At 41.7% G+C, this 22254-nt stretch overlaps 1 pseudogene; it reads right to left on the bottom strand.

The window, feature by feature from the left end:
- Nucleotides 1-15290: 15290 nt before the first annotated feature.
- Nucleotides 15291-16710, bottom strand: LOC118854885 (annotated as a pseudogene).
- Between the last annotated feature and the right edge of the window lie 5544 nt (nt 16711-22254).

A 22254-nucleotide genomic window follows, 5' to 3' on the forward strand; every position in this document is an offset into this window, starting at 1 on the left:
CTGGGTATCTTGGTTGCAATTCTTTTCTCTTTGAGTCTGCTTCCTACGGTATCTAACGTGGGGGTTATTCACTAGCCATTTTCTCTTTCTTTTTTATTTTGAAGCCCTTTTGATAATATTTGCAAGACATTTGGCAAAGAAATTCTCATAAGCTTTTGTTTGGGCATTGTAAGCCATGATCTAGAAATACAAATCCTATTCTCACATACCACCTTCTTAGCCAGCTATTCATTCTCATTTTCTTATTCTTTCAATGGATAAAACAGAAGACAATATAACTTGTTCCCTTATGCTCTTTGGATTTTGTTTTATTTTTGTCCAAGACTTCATAACTGGCAATACCTTTCAGCTTCCTCCCAGCCTATAGGAGTTGCCAAAATTGGGTAGTTGGCATCCATTTTGATAAGTCTTGGGATGTGCTCTGTTATAGTTAATATTCAAATCCCAGGAAGACAACAGACCTCTCTGTCATTGTTTTCAGGTAAGGAAACAGCTGCTTCAGTACTCCCAAGTAAGGCATCACCAACTTTGACTGCTCTTCTCTTCTTCCTTCGCCTTTTAATGGATAATTTCTCACCTGATACATTCTGTGGCTCTATTATAATATTATTGGAAGGGCAAGTTTCTTCCTCCTCAAAACATCCAGCTCTCTCCTCTTCAAGAAGAGCTATAACTTTGTTTAGGCTCTAAATGTATAGTTGTCCTTTTCCTTTCTCTTCTCCTCTGTGTAATATTTTTCCATGTCCAATCTTCCTTAGAGGGGCCAAGTCTGTCTTCCTTTGTCTCATATCCCTCCCTTTCCCTATTGGAGCCTTAAATATTTCCTTTAGGAGTCTGTCATTGTTCCTAATAATTGAAGTGTGGAGAGTCATTCACCAGCACCATACAGCAGGGAGACAAAACAGGATAGGGAAAAAGTCAGCATGATTCACTGACCCCTGTGATGGCACTGTGGGAAGAGGAATGAGGTCTCTGCTCACCATACTGCTGCCCTCAATGGGATACAGGACTGAGAAAAACAGAGCTCAGACAAGAAGAACAAAGAAACTTTGACTCTCAGTGGGACAGGAAGGAGGAAAAAAAAACAAACACAAGCAACCAGTGAATATACATACACAGAATCATAGAAATAAAAAGATCTCAGAATATGAAATGTGAGAAGTGGAAGGAAATTTTGAACACGAGATATTAATCTTTAATGGGATTTTAGGACCAAGTAATATTAAAAATGAAGGGGTGAGAACATAGGATTTTAGAACTGAAAGTATCCTGGACATGTTTAACTGGTAGGGATTTTATGATATAATGTTGGAATTGGCATTGAAGCACTTCGAATACAGAATGCCAGAGTTGAAAAAAGACCTTAAGGAACTAGTCATATGTCATAGGATTACAGGGTGATGAAAGACATCTCAGAGGTGATATGAGATATGGTCCTCTCTCTTACTGAGCAGATGAGGAAACTTGGTCTCAGAGAGGGGAAGTGGCTTGGGACTTGTCCTCTTCTGGGTTATGCAGGTATTATCAAGGCAGATGTAGAACTCAACACAGACTCTTTCATGTACAAATCCAGTGGTCTTCCCATTGTGTAACACTGCCTCTCTATTAGATCACCCTGCCTTGCTTCTTATCTTGCTATGTTTCCTTTCCTTTCCTTTTTGCTCTTTTCACCATGCTAAATCTGGTTATCGAAAGCGTATGCTGTGTTTCCTGGGGCCTGATGTTTACTGCTGATTCCATTTCCTCTGTTGACAGCATGCTGTAACTCCTACAACAACAACAACCACATTTAATTATGAACTGTCACTGAGAACAAGGGGCTTTTTCTTCCTGTGCAATCAGGGACAAACATGATTAATGGAGTTTCATTTAAGTGGGTGGGAATTTTTTAAATACTGTTTAATTCTTTTTTTAAGGTATTGGACAATTTTTTTATTTCCTACAAATAAAAAGAAGGCACAGAACACTGACATGTGAATTTGGTGGGGGAGACCTTAAAATAGGATTCAGTAACTTAGCTTTTAACTCTGTTATTGTCTTATGAAAGGTTGCAACTTAAAGCTAATTAGAAGACAAAGTGGCTTGTGGAATTCATGATTAAACATTTTGCATTTTACCTTGGCTTTTCACTATCCAAAACTCCATTTATATGTAGGCTATGAAATGGTCACACTTGGGCCAAGTTCTCTTGTTAGCAGCCAACATCTCCAAAGAAAGTCTTCTTCTGCTTCTACCCAGTTCCATTCATTGGACCCGGTACCTATGGATCATTTTTTTTTTAATTTATTTTTTCATTCATTAAAAACCTGTCTTTTCTTTTTCCTACCTCCCTTACCCCTAAGAAAGAAAAATAAAAACTCTGTTACAAACCTATGTGGACAAACAAAAAATTGCATTGTTAAGACTGACAGATTTGCAGGGTCCCCTTTAGTCTAGGCCTCCTGCCCTAGTTATTTCACTGAAGCTTTCCGGCTAGGCTCTAAGTGAGAACTGAGACTCTGTTTAGCTTCTGGCATCTGTGCCACATAGCTGCTACTTGGTAGAAAGCATAGGGTTCACACTTATTCCTCAATATGGAACACCACACTTAGACACAAGTCCTCTACTCATCCTCTAATTATTCCCTAGATCTGTTCCATGGAACTGGGCCAAAAGCAACGGAGTCACCAGTTTACCCTATCCTGTACCCTATACAAGTTTTAGGTCTGTCTCTGCTGAATCTGGGAACTCTTCCTATACTAGTGCATACCTCCCTACAAGAGTAGTTATGGGCTACCCTGTCCCCTGTAGTCACAGACTTCTCCATCTCCCTATGCCAATCTGAGTTACAGAAATGACTTGTTGCCATCCCTTCTTTCATTTCCTGATTCAGAAATTGGTCTGGTACATTTTCTATATCTCTTTGGAAGAGTTATGATGTAAGTTCACTGGACCTCCTCTGGCTGGATTTGGAAGCAGGTATGTGGTAGAAGGGAGTTAAAGTTGACTCTAAGATTATAAATCTGGTTGACTAACAGGATAGTAAAGGATTTTTGACAAGGCATTTAGGATAGGAGGGATACAATGAGTTGTGTGTTGAAAATGTTGAGTTATAAATGTCTAGCAAATAAATGGCGATATGGGATTAGATTTCAGGACAGAGTTCAAAGTTGGTTATATGATCTGAGAAAAATAGTTGATAACTAGACACATAGGAACTAATAAGAGGAGCAAATTAGAAAATTGAAGGGAAAAAAGAACAGAGGACAGATCTTTGGGAGATAACCATGTCTAGTAGGTTGGAAATACATGATGATTTGGAGACTCAGAAGGCATGGTCAGCTAGGTAAGAGGAGAACCAAGAGAAGGCCATACAAATTTTCCAGGAGAAGGGAGTGGGAAGGAGTTTCAAAGGCTAGAGAGGGAACAAATAAGATAAAATTTGAGAAAAAGTCATGGATTTTTCCAGTTCAGAGATCATTAGTAACCTTGGAGGTAACAATTTCAGTTGAGTGGTGGGATCAGAAGTTAGACCACAAGGAACTGAAAAGCAAATTGTTGGAATCAATCTACAATCACTTATTAAGTACCTCTATTGTGCCAAGCATTGTGCTAGATTTCCTGTATAGAAATAGGACAATTGAGATATGTCTCATTCCTGATGTATTTACATCCTCCTGGAACATAATTCTTCACTAGAGAAGAAGGAGACCAGAAGCCAAGATTCTAGGCACAACTCTGCCACTATCTAGCTACTTCCTGTGGGCAACTTTTTTTTTTACTTCTCTGGGTATCAGCTGCCTCATCTTCAAAGCAATAGCAAAAACAATAATAATAACTTTCATTTAGATAGTGCTTTATAGCTACCATTAACTCCTCTGAGGTCTCACTGAAGCATAGAAGTAATCATGGGCTCTTGAAGATAGTATCAATGAAGCGCAAAGTTTCCCACATCCTACCAAGATGGAAAAGTTTCAAACCTGGACCTAGAAAGAAATTGTCATTCATCTGAATACCAACCAAGGTACTGAGTCATTCCTCTGAGTACAACCTAGGTTCACAAGGTTGATTGAAAATATTTTTGACCATAGGAATTCACAAGGCTGACTGGGGATTGGAAGGAAGCCTGGAAGGATTGTAGTCTGGGTTGGTGTAGAGTAGGGGTTCTAAATCTCAAGCCTATAAAACTTAATCTTATTTTGATCATACAATCTTTTTCTTTGTAAGACTATGCATTTCATTGTATATATTTTTAAAATGCTGTGTTGAGTTGTCTTTTGGCTTTATCAGCTGCCAAAACGGTCCAGGACAACAGATAGGTAAAAGATCCTTTGGTAGAGAGTAGACATGCCAATCCATGGATCTTTTGCAAATGAGATTGAAGTTTATGGTTTACAAAGTAACTTTCCTAAAAATAAGTACTCATATTTACATAGTGCTTTAAGATTTGCGAATTGTTTTCTTCATGAAAATCATATAAAGCAAATAGTATAATTCTCAATTGTCTTCATTATACAGATGAAGAAACTGAGGCTGAGGCATAAAATGACTTACACTTGGTCAATTGGAACTCATTTGAAAGGATTTAAATTCACTTGATAGGAACTGTTCTTTTCACCATCCCACGTAACCTCTTTAATGTGGCTGGGCTAGATTGTCTTCAAGCACCCATCCAAATCCAAAGGGTTTTACTGTATGATTTCAATTATTTCACCCTTCTTTCTCCTCCACAGAGACATGCTTGATATATTGCTCTGATGTTAAACTTGTGTTTGTACAAATCTGTTTTCTTCAGAAGCACATCTCACTTGCTAAACATGAACAAATTTCCCATTTCATTATCTCAGATTCCGCTAACAATTATATTCCATTCTGCCCTGGTTTTAATAACTTTCCTATATTTGGGAGACTGCAGAGAAGACTTGTGGCTTAGTGCTTTTAACATTCACTGGGTGATGCATATTAGATTATTCTCATTGCTACGTTTAAAGGCAAATACATATACACATGGGAACTTCCAAGTGATTGATGGGAGCTATGATCCAGACATGAAGAAACTTGACTCAACTCTAGACATCTGGGTTTTGTTTCTAATTTATAAGAAAGGTGCTGGATTACTTAGCACAATGTTACCGGCCAATCAAACCATCTTTGCCTATCCCTTGAGCCATCTGAAAACTATTGTACTGGATGAGATCTGTGGGTAGGCCTTACTTTTTGGTCAATGGTCTTCTAAAATAACATGTGATTACAAATACATCTTCTCGCTTCCTTTAACATAAAAGTAGATTTATGGAACTGGGAACTGGTTCTAGCCAGTACTTCATTCTACATAGCAATTTGAAATTTTTTTAAAAAATGATTGAATTTTATACATACACACATATGTGTATATATATACACATATATTCATATATGTGTATATATATATATATAAAGAATATATATATATATATATATATATATATATACATATTCTTTGTTTCAGAGTTCCCACTTTTAGCCATATAACCCCAAGGAGATCAAAGATTGAAAGGAAAGTCCTCCAACATATTCATAGCAGTACTTCTGATGGTAGCAAAGAATCTGTAAACACAGTAGATACCTATCAACTGAGGAATGGCCAAACAAATAATTGCACATGAATGTAATAGAATATCCTCATGAACTGTATGAGTGAGTCACTTTTCCTTTCTTATACTTTCTGTTGTTACAGGGTGTCCCAAAAGTCTTAGTGCAGGAAAACAAACAGAATGACTACCACAAAATAGATGAAAAGAACAACAAAAACAATGAAGTGATAATTATGTAATTATAATGCCTACACTTGGCCCAAGATAAGGGTTGAAAAAAATGTACCTTCCCCCCCCCATCTCTTTGCAGAAGTGGAGGATGGCAGAAGTAGGGATATAGAACTGTATATACTGTCAGATTTGGATGGACATGTTGGTTAGTTTTGATGACCTGTTTTCTCTTTCTCTTTTTATTCTGGGTTAAAAGGAATGGCTTGGTGGATAGCGCAGCTGGGGTGAGAGAACTCTGGAAATGAAGGTGATTTAAAAACAAAATATGTCAATGAAATTTAAATCTAAAAATAAAACAAACAGAACTCAGATAGATCTGATGTTCTCCATACATTTATATCTGCACACTATTTTAAAGTTACTAAGTGCTTTGCATTTATGATGATAACTATTTTCCCCATGTAATAAGAGGAAGAAAATGGCAGGATTTTACAGATGAATTTCTATAGCAGGCTATGTAATGAAAGCCAAAGGTGGACAAAGTATCCAGGAGAAGGGGGTGGAAAACTGTTTCAAAGTGTGGAGAGGGATCGAATAGGATGAGATCCGAGAAAAGGTCGTGGATTTAGCAGTTCAGAGATCATTGATAACCTTGGAGAGAGCAATTTCAGTTGAGCCATAGAGTCAACGAATCTTTGGAATCATCAGCAAACATTTATCTTCACAGTGATACAATTGACTGCAAGGAGCATTCAATATCCTCTGTGTTCACTGTTTGTTAATTATTAAAATATACACTAGCCAGCATTCTACTTGGTAAAGCAAACTGCAGCTGTGCAGGCTCTCCTCCAATAAGATGTCTCACATAACTCAAAAATGCATAAACATTTCTTGCTCTATACCACCAATATCAATATCAATATGACATAAAGCCAAGAGCTATATGCTCAATAAACTTCCACAGTGCCTGGTAGTCAACAAGTAGTTATTAAATGCCTACTATGCTCTAGGAGTTGAAAAGGCAAAAACAAAAAAATGAAACTATCTCTCCTAGAAAGGCACTTGCATACTAGTAGCCTACAATAAATGTAAAATGAATAAACACAAAGTTGTTTGGGGAGGGAGGGCACTAACAGATCAAGAAAGGCTTCATGCAGAAGGCACTGCTTGAACAAGATGAATGAGCAGCAAATTGTTAGATTATAGATATTAACAAATAGATTAAAGATAGAAACAATCTTGAAGGATACCTTGCACAGAGTACATATGGGACAGAGATTCCCTGTTTATGGTGGTGAGGTCCTCCTGATAGATGTTTCTGTTGGCAGATTACATTGAACTGGTTGCATCAAGGCTCAGAACATCATCAGGAAGGGCAGGTAGGTGGCACATTAGATAGACAGTGGCCCTGGAGCCAGAAGGACCTGAGTTCAAATTTGGCCTCAGATACTTGACACTTACTAGCTGTGTGAACCTGGTCAAGTCGTTTAACCCTGATTGCCTCCAAAAACAAAACAAAAAAAACATTACTGGGTCTCCTCAATGAGATCCAGGATTTTTCAAAAGAGATCAGCCTAATGACCTAAACAGGAAACTTTGGAGATGAGAAAAGGAGGCAGACAGAAGCACTCACTGTGTTGAAAAACAGAAGAAGCTGCCCATCTAAGATTTAGTTTCTACTTCTGTAAAATGGGAGAACTGGACAAGAGTATCACTAATGTTCCTCTAGCTCCAAGATTTGATATTCTAGGTTTTTAGATTCCTTCCAGATCTAACATCTATGTTATAAATTCCCTTCTAGCTAACAAGTATATGTATGTGTGTGTATTTTAATATTTCTTTTGCAAAGCTCCATACTAGTCCTTGAGGATATAAAGAAATAAAATACTGTCCTTGTCTTTAAGGTGCCTATAAGGGGGTAAGATAGGCAGATTCATTATTCATTCCTTCATTTAATAAATATTAATATTTATCTATCCTCACTATTCCTTCCTTTGCACAGGATGGGGGGGTGGAGAAATAGTAGATTTAAAGTAAAAAAGACCATGGTTTAAATCCTAGCTGTCGGTTTACTCCCACTTCTGTGACATTGGATAGTAACACTATTTTCTTTGTGTCTCAGTCTCTTCATTTTTAAAATGGAGTTGAACTAGATCTATAGTCTCAAACTCAAATAGAAACTGTAGACCACTAATACATACATAAAGATGCCTGAGGGCCATATATTGTCTTAGAAAATGTAATGTTATCAATGTTTTATTGTATTTTTATTGGTTTTGTTAAATATTTCCTAGAGAAATTTTGATGATAAACTTACTCCCTTTGGCAGTACACTTTTCAGGCATGTACATATAGATGATGAGGCTGATATACTCATTATGAGAGCTAGCTCAGTATTGGGGAGGCCCCAAAGGAAAGTGTAGGAGAGAAAAGGATTAGATTGCCTACCCAACTGAAGGTCTACAGAGCCATTGTGCTGATCTCATTGTTGCATGCCTGTGAAACCTGGTCAGTCTAGCAACGCCATGCTAGAAAATAGAGCCACTTCTATTTGAATTGTCTTAGAAAGATTCTAAAGATCACCTGGCAAAATATGGTACCAGGCTCTGAGGTCCTCTTTCAAGCTGAACTGCCAAGCATTTAAACTCTACTGCAGAGAGTGCAACTCTGATGGGCTGACCACATGGTTCAGATGTCAAACATATGTTTACCTAAAAGACTACTTAAACAGAGAACTTAGACAAGTTCTGCCTCTGCTTCACCTCTCCAAAGGAAGGTAAATTTTGATGGCTGAAAGCTGCCTAGTTAACTTTGGTTTACTGGCTAGATCTCTTTCTCAAAGACCAAGCCTTAAACTTTCACTCTGGAGCTCATAGATTGGACAACAATAGGTCCCTGCCAAAGCATCTGTTAATGGTTGTATTTTGGGCCCTTCTAGCTCAGAGTGAATGTAAACAGTAACTGGTTCTATTTTGGCCAGCAACCCCGAGGGTCTTCCCCTCCCAGTTTGATTTTTTTTTTAAATTAAAGAAGCTATCCCTTGACTCACTTCTTAAAGAGGCCTATTCACTGAACGGGCATTACCTCATTCAAAGTGTGAACCTGAAAAGACCTTAGCCTGAAAGGGTCAGGGTCTCCCAATGCATCCTAGGTCATCTCCAGTCATCCTGATGAATATCACACCCCTGGATCCAGATGGCTCTGGAGGAGAAAGTGAGGCTGGTGACCCTGCACAGCCCACCCTCACTCAAATCAAAGTAAACTGCAAGTCATGTCATCATCTCCTTGATGTCATGGTCCTCTTTCGGGAACGAAGGACAAATACACCACAAAGGAGGGGTTCACATGGAGGTCAGAAGAGGCAATACTAGTACACTCTCAAGGTCTCTCTGAAGAACTTTGCTATCAACTGTAAGACACAGGAGACACTGGCACAGGGCAATCCAGGCTCTGTGCTCTATGAGCAAAGCAGAATAAAATAGCTCAAAGGAAACCCAAGATTTGCAAATTTAGAAACATCTCTACTCCAAATGTTCATATGGACTGTTTGTGACTTCCAAGCTCTTATTGGTCTGATCAGCCACAGTTGGACACTCTGTACCTTTACTCCAACATAATGATGTCATTTTTGTCCTTTTCAAGCATGGAGAACAAACAACAATAAATATTTCCCAATTACATTTTAATCTGGTACATGCTGCACTCCAGATTGTTGCTGCCAACATGACACTGAGGAAAACGATTATTTTCTTATCATATCAACAGCCAATTTTATATACAGGACCCAAAGATCCCCCTTTTCATTATTAATAACCAATTATTAATAGGTTAGTTATTTGTAGGGTTTTTTTCCTCTTTTTACTTACTCATTCAAAGCTTGGTCCTTGTGAAGGAAAGTGCTGACAATGAGACATTGTCCTCAATCTTGGGCAGAACCCCACCCAACTAGGAGAGCTTATTTCTGATGAAAGGGTAAAGAGAACCTAGGTGAACTGGGGACCCATTGTTCAAAAATTTAAGTGGTCTTGGCAGAGATAGATCTCTTTATCCAGATAGGTGGAGGCAGCTGAGTCTCATTAAGCCTAAGCAAGAGAAGCTGAAGACTTTTTGCCCACCTCCTTGTTAATATGTCCACCCCTCACGAATTGTCAACCAGTTAGAGCTGATTTTCACCCATAGGGACACCCTCCTTTCCCAAAGATATTAAACATTCAAAGGTATTTAAACATATGGGGTCTTTAGTTACTGAGAGAACCATTGACCTCAACTTATTATTTGCTAGCATAGTTAATAAACTGATTATTAATTACCCAGAAACTCTGTCTCTCAGAGTTTTCATTCATCTCACCACCCATGGGCAATATGCTTGATACCTCTGGACCAGATGACCACCAAACTCCTTTCCACCTCTAAACCTCTGATCCTGTGATGTCTAAGTAGCCCTCAAAGAAAGATGTTTCACTCCACCCACCATTTTGGCATCAAGACCAATACAATTAACACTGAAAGGCCAACATGTTTGGGATTTTCATAGCAGTTACTAGGTTTTTAAAGGAGATATTTTATATGTTTAAAAGATAAAATCTCCTGCTGCCAAAGTTTACATAAGCCACTGTTACCAAGGAGCTTACAATCAAATAGGAGATATGTACTCGAATAATTAAAGAGATAATAGCTAGGTACAGCTGGATACAGGATAGCTAAATACTAGATAACAGAAAACTAGAAAAGAATATATAAGTACCAAGACAAATCCAAAAAAAAGGTATCATGGGCCAAGCAAATCTAACCCTTTTCCCACAAAACAACCTTTTTTTTTAATTCAAGAAAGAAGTAATAGTGCTTAGCAAAAGACTGAAATGGGGGCAAGGAGGCAGTGAGAGAAGGGACTAAGATGATTCTGAGACTTCAAAATGGGGAGATTGGGAGATGGATGAGGACACTGACAAAAGTAGGGAAGTCTAGTAGAGAAACTAGAAGGGAAGGTAATGAGTTCAATTTTGTACTTCACTAATCTTTTAATAAACATTTGGTGAATTGTTGTATTAATTGTTAAATCTTATGTCTTCAGCCTTCTTGATCTTTCTGCAAATTTTCACTCTGTTGACCAACCTTCCCCCCTCCCCCCCGCATACTTACTTTTCCCTTGGCTTTAGTGACTCTTGTCCCCTTACCTATTTAGACATTTCTTCAGTCTTCTCCCTCTAATCATGGGTGTCCCCTTCCCCCACATTCTGTGATGAGCCCTCTTCTCTGTCACTGATGTCAACAGCTTTCATTGGTCCAATGATAATATCTCTGATATCTACATATCTATCTCTAAATCTTTCTGTTTAGCTTCAGTACAGCATCACCAATTGCCAGATGGGTACCTCTGCCTGGTTGTCTCATAGACATCTTAGATTCAACATTTCCAAGATGAAATTCATTATCTCCCTCCCTCAACCAGCTCCTCCTCCAAGTTTCCCTATTTCCTCTGAAGGCAATGTTGTTGTTTGTTTGTTTGTCCTTTGTTTTCAAAGAAGACCAATGATACCATGAAGTGATGTCTTGCTGTGCAGTTGAATTAGTTTTAAGTGAGAGCAGCAAAGTCTTCAACCTCCCTCTCTTTTCCAGAGTTATCAAAATCCAGTGGTAAGACAAAAGAGAGGAAGACTGGCAATGGCCCAGGACGTAGTGGATGACCTTGGCATCTTCAATGTCTTACCAAGCTCTAAGCACTGTGCTTTGCTTCAGCTGCCTTCATGGCTGTTGGAACAAATCGTTGCTTGGCCACTCAGCCTGGAGAAATCTTCACATGAATGGGACATCCCCCTAATCCACCAACAGGTTTTAGGCCTATTGGCTGCCCTCAACCTGGTTTAGCCTGTCTGCCAAGAGAGTTTTTCTGGGATGTACCCACTGCACAGGGAGCCACAGGTCAAGGTTGGGTAATAGGTGGACACTAAAGGTGGCTGAGCAGCCCTAAAAATAAGACTTGCCAAGCGTTCGCACCAGAGTCACTGGTCCTCCCTGAACACCCCATGCTCTCCACTAAAGGCAGTGTCATCCTTTTAATCACGCAGTCTGGCAACCTCAAAGTCAACCTCAACTTGTTCCTCTGGTGGATCAAGTGCTGGGCTTGAAGTTAGGAAGTTAAACCATCACTATTTAGTGGTTGTGTCATCCAGGGAAAGTCACTCTCTGAGCCTCAGTTTTTTCATCTGTGAAACAGAAATACTAATAAGACATATTTCACATGATTAACATGAGAATCAAATGAAATAATACATGTACAATCCTGCACAAATATTAAAGTGCATGTGAACTACTGCCATTCATTCACTTGTTAATTTTACCTTCACAACTCTCTCATTTTCTTCTTTGTTACATACACATAGGCATCACATCCCCCATTCACTCACTTGACATTCCAGCCAAAGTGGCCTATTTGTTATTCCCTGAACTTGGTATTCTATTTCCCACCTCTATTCCTTTGGCCGTGCTGTCCTAGATTCCTTGATTTCACTCCCTCTTTGCCTTCTCCACTTAGAATCTTCGGCTTCCTTCAAGTCTCAGTTCCAGGGCTGCCTCTCACCAAAAGCCTCTCTAGATTCCCTTAATGAAGAATGCTCTTTCACTCCTCAGATTAACCTTGTATTTACTGTGTAAATGTTTTAAACAAAAATACCCTCAATGGAATGTAAGCAGGAACTGGTTTTCATTTTTGTCTTTAAATCTCATGGCCTAGCATAGTGGCCCTGGACAAATCACTTGAATTCTGTCCTTTTCAGCTTCCTTATCTGTAAAAATAGCTTTTACTTCTTAAGGTTGTTGTGAGGAAATTTGTAAGGTGCTTTGCAAACCTTTACGAATGCCAGCTAGTGTATACCAGTGGTGTCTGACTTAAATAGAAACAGGGCCACTAAACACTACATAAAAAATCCCTACCAGGACCAAATTGACTTAGAAAACCACACTGTAATATTGTCTATATTTTATTGTGTTTGTTGATTTTGTTAAATATTTCCCAATTACACTTTAATCTAGTTCCCAGCCCTAAGATATAGCAGGAGACCCATAGGTCTTGTGTTAGACACCTCTGTGGTATACCACTCTCTGAATAAGCTTGTTAGTGAAGGTAATGAGGGAGAACAGATGTTACTATTCAGGTTTGAAACTGGGCAAGATTTCAGAATGTCAGCTGTGCCCTAGATCAATGGTATCAAAGCCCACAGGCCACGTATAGCCCACAACACTCTTTAGTGAGGCCTAAATCAGCTAATCTCCCCTCCCCCCAATTACTTTTAATTTATTTTATATGTACTTTCTATATAGTTATATGTTTTGCATTTCTTCTCAGAGAGAATATAAGTTCCTTGAGAGTAGAAACTGTTTCATTTTGGTTTTGAATCCCCAAAACCGAGCACAGTGCCCAGCACAAAGTAGGTGCTTACTGAATGCATGTTGATTGAGTAATGCTTTAAAGGGGACTCATTCAAGAAGCACGGGTCAGGTTCAGTGAATCCTGGGATGCCTTCCACCTGGGTCTTCTATTTGTAACAGTTTTGTTGGTTGTAAGAGGATTGAGGGCACAGGCTCTTGGGTTCCAAAGATTGGGGGCATTTTTTTATCAGTCAGTAATTGCATCAGGAATGACCACTCTCAAAGAGGGGTAGACGCAAGGAACCCTTTTAGAGAAGAAGGATCATAATGGATCAGCAGACTAGAATGGGACTTTGGAAAGTCAAAGGTCTTCCTCCTGGTGTCTTCCACTTTTAAGCGCCCTGTTTTTTTTTTTTTTTATCTGAAGGATATTTATTTGCTATTTAAGATTTTATGGGACGACAATTTACTACAATTTAATATTGTTTAAGCTCTGATTACAGGAGTAGGTCTCATGAAGCCAGTAGTAATATGGCAGGCATTACAAGCTGGTAACTTTCAAGGTGGATGTCTGTGCCTGGGAAACAGTTTTGAAGACGACCTTGAACACGGTCTAGGTAGGGCGTGTTCCCCTTCGGGCTGCTGCCCGTGGACTGCCAGCTGCACATCTTCTCGGCTCGGCGCCTTCCAGTCGAGCCTGGAGGTGGTGCTGGTGTCGGCGCGGCAGTTCGAACGCTGGAAGGACTGGGTGCACTAGCACGCCTACCACCTCATGGCGCACGGGGCCAGCCCGCTGCGCCCCCGGACCAGCTTCGACCTGGCCGACCAGGGCGCCCGCCGGGCAGACTTCCTCAATGGCTTCCTGGAGGGTGTCCGCTGCGGGGATCTGCGGGACCTGGAGCTCAACTGGACCCTGAAGCACCTGGAGCCTCCAGACTTCTACCCGCCGGGCACGTGCAGCATGACCCAGGTGAGCTTCGCCAAGCTGGACCGGATCCACAACTTCCAGGTGCTGCTGGAGCGGCTGCTGGTCCGGGCGCCCCGCCTCAGCCGCGCCAAGCTGCCCTTTGACTGGTCGGCGCAATCCCTGGCGCTGCTCACACGCTTGCAGTAGCTCCGCACCTTGGAGCTCAAGTACTTCTGGAGCTTCAAGGGTGTATGCCCAGATACAATGCAGGAACTGACCAAGGCCCTGCCCAACCTCAAGACCCTGGTCCTGCACGTGCTCGTGCCCGTCAAGGACCTGGGTGTATCCTACGCACTCGAGTCCCAATCCCTGGAAACTCTAGATGTATCCCAGAGCCAGGGCCTAGTGTTCCCTCACCTTGACCTGCCGGCACTTAAAGCTCTTCGGGTAAAGAAGACAATCCGGGGAATCATTCTCAACTGGACCTACAAAGCCACTGGGCTTGCCTCTACACACTGTTGTGCGGCGGGACCCCTAATCTTCGAGTCCTCAATAACCAGACCCTGCTGCCTCACTGGCGGGAGCAGGCGTATAAGGAACTGCACGCCTTATTACTTCAGGCCTGCCATTGTACCTGCCACTCAGATACCTGGCTCCTATAGGGTCAGGGGAGGACCGCCCCTTCGCCTATTGTCTTTAGCTCTCAGGGTATGGGCCCACCGAGCAGTAGGGAAAACAGTTACCCTGACCCTCAGATGCACTGGGTTGGAAGTGAGAGAAGTGGGGTTAGGGCTGAGGGAATGCTGAACAGGGGAATCTGGGTTCGGTAGGACTGTTTGTAACAGAAGAAACCTCTACATGGATATTGCCGTTATATTTGGTGTTGTGGTCTGTGAGCGTCTGTCGTGACAGGTGGGGGGAGGACCCTAGGGCAGTGACCAAGAAAATTCAGGTTCTGTGCGATTATTCATGGGTCCTGGAGTTTATTACATACAAATAAATACCTCCAGGAAAGCAGAGGGTTTCCCTCTCCTTGAAAGCCAGAACTTCTGGCCCTAGAACAACTCCGCCATTATGTCCGGCATGGACAAGGCATAGAAAGTCTATAACCCCGTTACACAACCCATCCAGGAGCATATACTGAGTATGGCCCATTCTGGTTCTGCCAAAGCTCAGAGAAGGAGGCACTCGCCTCCTTGGAATAATACTGCATCAGTAGCAAAGCAGAGGAATACTGCCTCTCTTCACACTTCCCCTCCCCACCCTTCTACTCCATAAATATAAATATACAGATACTACAGGCTGAAGTAGTCAAAACTCTTGTGGCCGTAGAAATCCACGGTCCATAGCACATTGTGGCGCCATCTGGCCTGTAGCAACTGCTGCAGCTCAGCTTGCACACTGGCAAGCCTCTCTTCATCCACAGTACCCTCTAGGAGATTGGCTAAAGAGGGTGGCCATGGCAAGTCCCTGTAGCAATCCACAGGGACTGGGTGAAGAACCAGCTGGAGCTCAGGCAATGCCAGTGAGTGTTTGATCAAGTTCTTCACTCCGGCACTAGCAAGAGGGTTCCAATAGAGACCAAGGTAGCAGAGGGTTAGGCAAGGTACTAACAAGGTCGACATCCATGAGCTGTCATTTTGTAACATCCAGACAAAGCAGGGAAGCTGAGGCTTCCCTCAGTAGTCTCTGAAAAGGTGCCAGGAGGTCACCAGATAGTTTGTTTTCACTGAGGTCCAGCTTCTTGAGATGGGTGGCATGGGGGCTCTGGGCCAAGTAAACTCAAGTCCCCAGAGAGAAGGGAACAGGAGCAAAGTTCCAGGCTTTCCAGAGGGCACTGCTAAGGAGCTGATGAAGGCGGCCTGAGAGTCCAAAGGAACACATGTTGAGTTCCTTGAGGCTCCTCAGCTGGCCAATTGCAGAAATAAAGAGTTGGAAGTTGCTTTCTGCCTCAGCTGTGAGCCACCGCACATCCAAATTGTTGTATTGTAGCTTCAGGCTCAACAGGTGGGTGAACTTGGCCATGTGGGGCACGACAGTACACAGGCCTGAGAGTTCCACGTTGAGGACATCAAGGTCCACCTGGCACAGACACACTGGGTCCAGCAGCTCCAAGAGAGCTACAGTGCTAGGACCCGGCAGTTCCTCAGTGCAAAGGCCCCTGCAGCAAAGGCGAAGGGGACCACAAGTGCTGGCCTGGAGAGCCCCTTTCAGGACACTGTAAGAATTTCGGTTCACCAGCAGGTCAATGTGCGCTTCCACAGGACTAGCGACAGGGATCAGAGGATCCAACTTTTGGCACTTGGCCAAGTGTTGAGCTTCTCCAGCCAGAGTCTCGGAGGTGAAACAGATGTTTTCCACTGCACGAGTCCACATGTTCACAATTGTGGGGTCCCACCTGCAGTTGGCATCCAGGAAGCCAGTCACGTCCAACACTTGAAGCTGAGGCCTCCTGCTGCTATATACCCTGGACAGCGCATCATCAAGCAGCGCCTTGGTCATGGCTTCCATGCTATCCTGGTGGGGCCGCTTGGGCCAGCCAAGTTGCTTGGGCAGGGGCAGCAGCTGCTGGAAGCTGAGGCTCGGAAAGGGCCACGTCTGCACCAGTGCCTCCAGCACCAGCGTTCTGCCGTACATGAAAGCGGCCTGGAATAAGGCTGCGTACAGGTCCCGAGGCAGGGAGGCTGGATCCGGCCATGCCAGTGCCTGGTGCATAACATCTAGGTTCAGCCCGGGAGCTCAGAACAAGGGCTGGCCCAGTCACGAGCCACCACTGCTGTGGGTAAGAGAGCTCCCCGCCCTGTTATTTTAGTGTCAAACTGGGGAAAAGAGGGGTGAAAAGCCTGGAAAATGACCCTTTGTTTCAGACTTTATAAAGTAGAAAATAGCAGTGTGGTATAATGAGCACTAGACTTAGAAACGGAATGACCTGTGTTTGAATCTTGCCTCAGATAAATAATAGCTGGGTGACCCTGGGAAAGTCACTTCATTTCTCTGAGTCTGTTTCTTCATCTTTAACATTAAAGGCTTGGATTACATGGCTTAAGGTCTAATATACCTCTAAACAATTACCGATCTTCTTTTTGAGATTAAGGTGTGGGCGCTGGGATTGTTCTTAGTGAATTTGGGATGGAACCTCAAATCCGGGGATGGGGTTAAAACATTCTCACTGAGGGAGAATTCAAAGACTCCCAGCTGCTAAATCAGTCTGGCTTCGCTAGAGCCTATTCTCCATTGGAAACCATCCCAAGTCTTCCACTGCAGTCAGCCAGAGGATGAAGGCGGGATACTCTACCGTCTGCCCAGCCATTTGGGAGGTCAATGGTTTCTCAACCAGCCTATTCCTGGACAGTATCCAGTGCAGACCATCTCTTGCTATAATGAGACATCTCAAATTGGTAAGTCTTGAGTTTCCTCTTCATTCAAGAGCTTGAAATGTGAGGGAAGGACCTGATGAGTCTTTGCGGGCATTTTTAAAAGTATGAAATATCATCATCTTACACATGTCTACTCAACTATGGTGTCATGTGACCTAATAACATTCTAATGGTCACGTAGTATGATGGAAAGAGCACAGGACTTAGGGTCTTGGGTTCAAATCCTGCCTCTTCTGCTAACTACCTGCATAACTTTTTTTTGTTTTTTTTTTGTTTTTTTGGCAGGGCAGTTGGGGTTAAGTGACTTGCCCAAGGTCACACAGCTAGTACATGTGTCAAGTGTCTGAGGCCGGATTTGAACTCAGGTCCTCCTGACTCCAGGGCCGGTGCTCTACTGACTGCGCCACCTAGCTGCTCCTACCCGTATAACTTTGGGAAGATAATTTGCTTCTCTGTACTTCAGTTTCTTTTGTAAAATGAGTGGTATAGACCAGAATCGGGAGTTGTTAACTGTGAACTAAAAAAAAAAAATAGGATAACTACTAATATAAGTGGTTTTCTTTGTAATCACATGTTTTATATTATTTGTTTGAAAATGTGATTCTGAGAAGGGGTCTATAACAAAGAAAAAATGTTTAAGAAATCCTGGATTAGATAATCTCTAAGGTCCCCCCAATGCTATAAAATCGTGACTAATGCTTTTTAGTGGAATGCCTCTGGGAGATACACTAGCCCTGGATGATCTCAGTGTTTTCGTCTGTTAAGATAAAAATGACAATTATACCTGTACATTTACCTGACAGAGACACATTCATAGCAAATGTTTTGTGAACCTTAAAGTACTACATAACAGTAGGCCTCTATTATTCTATAGAAAAAAATAGAGTTCCCCCCCCCCCCCAGCCTGCCCATTTGCTGATGTTTGGTTCTCCATAAATGAAAAAAAGCCCGTCAATAAAGCCCTGAGGCACAATTAGAAGTGGAAAAGGTCAGGATATATAATGCATTTGAAAGAATCCTGGACTTTGAGTCAGAAAAACCTGGGTTTAAATTGCAGCTTTAGTCTTTCTGTGCATCCCTGAACAAGCCTCTGAACTCTGAGTTTTTTTTTTCATTTGTTGGATCAGTGAATTTTAAGATCATTTCCAGCCTTAATGTGGTTTTTTAATTATTGAATTTTTAAAAATATTACCTCCATTTTCCAATATATTCCGCCTCCTCCCTCCTAGTAAACAGTCCCTTATAAAAAAATAAAGCAATAAAAAATGATCCTTTCCCCAAAACCAATAAGAATATCAACCAAGTCCAACATTCTATGCAGTATTTCACACCCAATGTTTTCTATTTCCTTGGTTTACATTTTGTATTTATATATTGTGTACGTGTTTACACAAATGTACATATACAAATATATATGTATGTAAGTTGATTTTCCCAAAAAAGAGTATAAGCCCCTTGAAGGGAAGGACTATTTCATTTTTGTTTTTATATTTCACTGTGTATACACTATCTTAAACATAGATAGCCCTTGATAAATGCTAAATTAATTAGCAGAGCCAGGACTGGACCCCTGGTCTCCACACCCACTTTCTCTCTTCAGTACTTCCTGCTTCCTTCCTTGATTCTCTCAAATCTCTTGAAGTCCTTCTGTCCAAATAATTCACATCTGCCCTTTGTTAGTGAAACAGCTTTATTACCTCTGCTTCATCATCCATTTTCTGGGCCTTGCAACAACCTCTGACCTTCCCCTTTGGTTGTGTCCTCCATCAATTCTGGGCTTAGCCTCTTCCTACTAACTGCCTATATTTGTTGATCATCTCTTCCCTCCTCAGAGCCACAGACCACAAATGATATTAAAGTGAGTTTTTTTTAAAGCTTTTGTCACTGAAGATTTGAAAAGGTCACCCATTCGAAGACAGATTTTTTTCCAAAGGCTTGCATTTGATAACAAGGATCCTGAAACTTCTGAGTCTGAAAAGGAATGAGCAATGTTGTTGTTTTCTTTAATCTGGCTCTTTGCTTCCAATTTACAAAAGGAAGGAGAAAAGGAAAACACCCAGGGGCTTCTTTCTCTTTATCTCTCCTACCTTCTAAACCTATTATTAGAAAAGGTTCTGCTATTCAGTCCATCAAGGATTTGGTAAATATCTTCCTCAGCTGGCACAGTGATCACCATTCGGGGATGGAATTGGCCAAGTTTGGCTAACATACAGTTTCTGTCCTCATGAAGCTCACAGTCTAATTCGGGATAAGACACGAGCAGATAAGGATGCCATAAAACTCCTGGCTGGGGACTTCTCCTCATTGGTGACTCCCTCCCCAGACCACTATTTTAGGAAGGACCCCAATCATGTTTCAGCTCACTGACTCCTAAACTCCCTCTGGAATCTTCCTTCTCCTCACCTCCCACACTGTCTGTCCCAGCATCCCACAGCCCATTTCCAGTAAGTTCCCCATTTTGTGTTTACCCTGCATAAATAATAAAGTTCTTTGAGGGGTGGGAATATTGCTTGTTCATTTTTCCTACTCCCGTGCTTGACGTAGAGTAAACACTTAATAACTACTTTGTTTACCTACATATAGGCAATATTACAGAACAAGTGCATTAGAGAGGATAACAAAATGTCACCAGAAGAAATGCCTGAAGGAGAAGACCCTCGCCCAGTGGGGTAATGATGGAGGAGGCAGCATCTGTGTAGGACTTCACAAGATTATGGATAAGCAAAGGCATCTGGGATTTCATTAGCATAGGAAATTTCCAAATGAGGAAGCTCCTTCTACTATCCTCTGCAACCTAGTCTTAGAAAGCTGCCCAGAGCACTGATTGGTTAAGGGACATGCCTAGAGTGGCCCAGTCAGTAGATGTAGTTGTAGGTGTGGTGTAGTAGGTGTAGTAGGTCTGGAGGCTAGGTCTTCCTGGTTTCCCATGATGCTTCTGCTAAGACCTCCTAAGAGGAGCAGGAGTTCAAGCAGGGAAGAGGGTGAGATGTCCCTGGTGCAGAAAGTTGTGTTTGTCCTTCATTCTCGAAGAGGACCAAGACGTCAAGGAAATGATGACATGATTTGCGATTGACTTTGATTTGAGTGAGGGAGGGCTGTGCAAGGTCACCAGCCTCACTTTCTCCTCCAGAGCCATCTGGATCCAGGGGCCTGCTATTCACCAGGACAACTGGAGATGGCCCAGGGTGCATCAGGAGACCCTGACCCTTTCAGGCTAAGGTCTTCAGGTGCTCACTTTGAGTGAGAATAGTGAATAGGACTCTTTAAGAAGTTAAAGGGGGTGGCCCCTTTAATCAAAACTCAAAAAAAATCAAACTGGGAGGAGAAGACCCGCAGGGCTCCTGGCCAAAAGAGAAACAGTTACTATTTAATATCTACATTCACTTTGTGCTAGGAGGGCAGGAGCCTATTGTCCAATCTATAAGCTCCAGAGTGAATTGGGTTTAAGGCTTGGTTTTTGAGAAAGAAATCTAGCCAGTAAACCTGAAGGTAAGGGTAGCCTTCAGCCACTGAAACGTACCTTCTTTTGAACACAGAAAACTATATAAAAAGAGGCACAAAGATGGAAGAGAGAAATCCGGGGTGTCTGGACTGCTTTATGTGTGAAGGGGAGTAACTGGAAGGGCAAGATGGTTGCTGAGGGTGGAATGATTTGAATGCCAAGTAGAGGGAATTTAATTTGGTGGATAATATTGAGATCGTGTGGTGCAGTGGAAAGAGCTAGGTTGGGCCAAGGTCAGGGATGGTGGGTTTAAATTTCAGCTCTGGTGCTGTGTGTGGTATTGGGCAAATCATTCAAATTCTTTGGGCTTCAATCAGAAAGATTCATCTCTCTGAGTTCAAATCTAGCCTCAGACACCTAGTAGCTATGTGGCCCTCGGCAAGTCACTTAACCCTGTTTGCCTCAGTTTCCTTATCTGTGAAATGAGCTGGAGAAGGAAATGGTAAACCACTTCAGTATGTTTATCAAGAAAACCCCAAATGGGGCCATAAAGAGTTGGACATGACTGAACAGCAACAATTATGCATCTTAAAGGGAAGGGGATAAAGGGCCCTGACTGGCTCAGCACATTGAAGAGATGGGCCTTAATGATGTCTGAGATCATCCTTTGAGGCTCTGATTCTAGACAGATCAATCGATTGATTTATCTAGCTATCTATCATCTATGTCTATCTGTCTCTATCAATCTATCTACCTACCTGTCTATCTAATCTGTCTGCATCTACCATCTATCTACCATCTATCTATCTACCTATCTATCATCTGGCTGTCTCTATCAATCTATTTACCTACCTGTCTATCTAATCTGTCTGCATCTACTATCTATCTATCTACATATAAAAACATCAGCCTTAAAACTGGTTTTTGACTTTAGCCACACTGTAACCTCTTCTAAGGGTATTTGTACTTTAAACCTCTTTTCTTACATATTTTGGAGGAAAAATTGAAATGTTTGCAAAATGCTTTTTTTTGGATTAGAAATTTCAGGAAACAGAAGACAGAGATGGTTTGGGGCAAAAGGTAATTTTTTTTCCCCTGGGAAAATTGGCTATAGGAGATAATTCTTTTTAACATGTGAACCTCTGACTTAAGAACACACATAACAGCTGTTGCAGAACCCAAGCCAACTTTCAGTTTGTTAATTACCTGGTTGATACTAAAATGGAGGACAATTTTCCACTATTGGGTAGTTACCAAGAAAAATTGTAGAATCTTTTATATTCCCATTTCAATCCTTTCTACTTTTTAGAACATCACAATGATCCCCTGATTAGGCTCTTAATTGAGTTAGAGAGAAAGGCAAGGGCATTGTCAACATAACGAACATTTTATCTGTAATGCAGTAGACATGTGCATAAGATCCATTCTGTATATCTTGTC

The sequence above is a fragment of the Trichosurus vulpecula genome, chromosome 6 (genome assembly GCF_011100635.1).
Source record: "Trichosurus vulpecula isolate mTriVul1 chromosome 6, mTriVul1.pri, whole genome shotgun sequence".
NCBI classification, from domain to species: Eukaryota; Metazoa; Chordata; class Mammalia; order Diprotodontia; family Phalangeridae; genus Trichosurus; species Trichosurus vulpecula.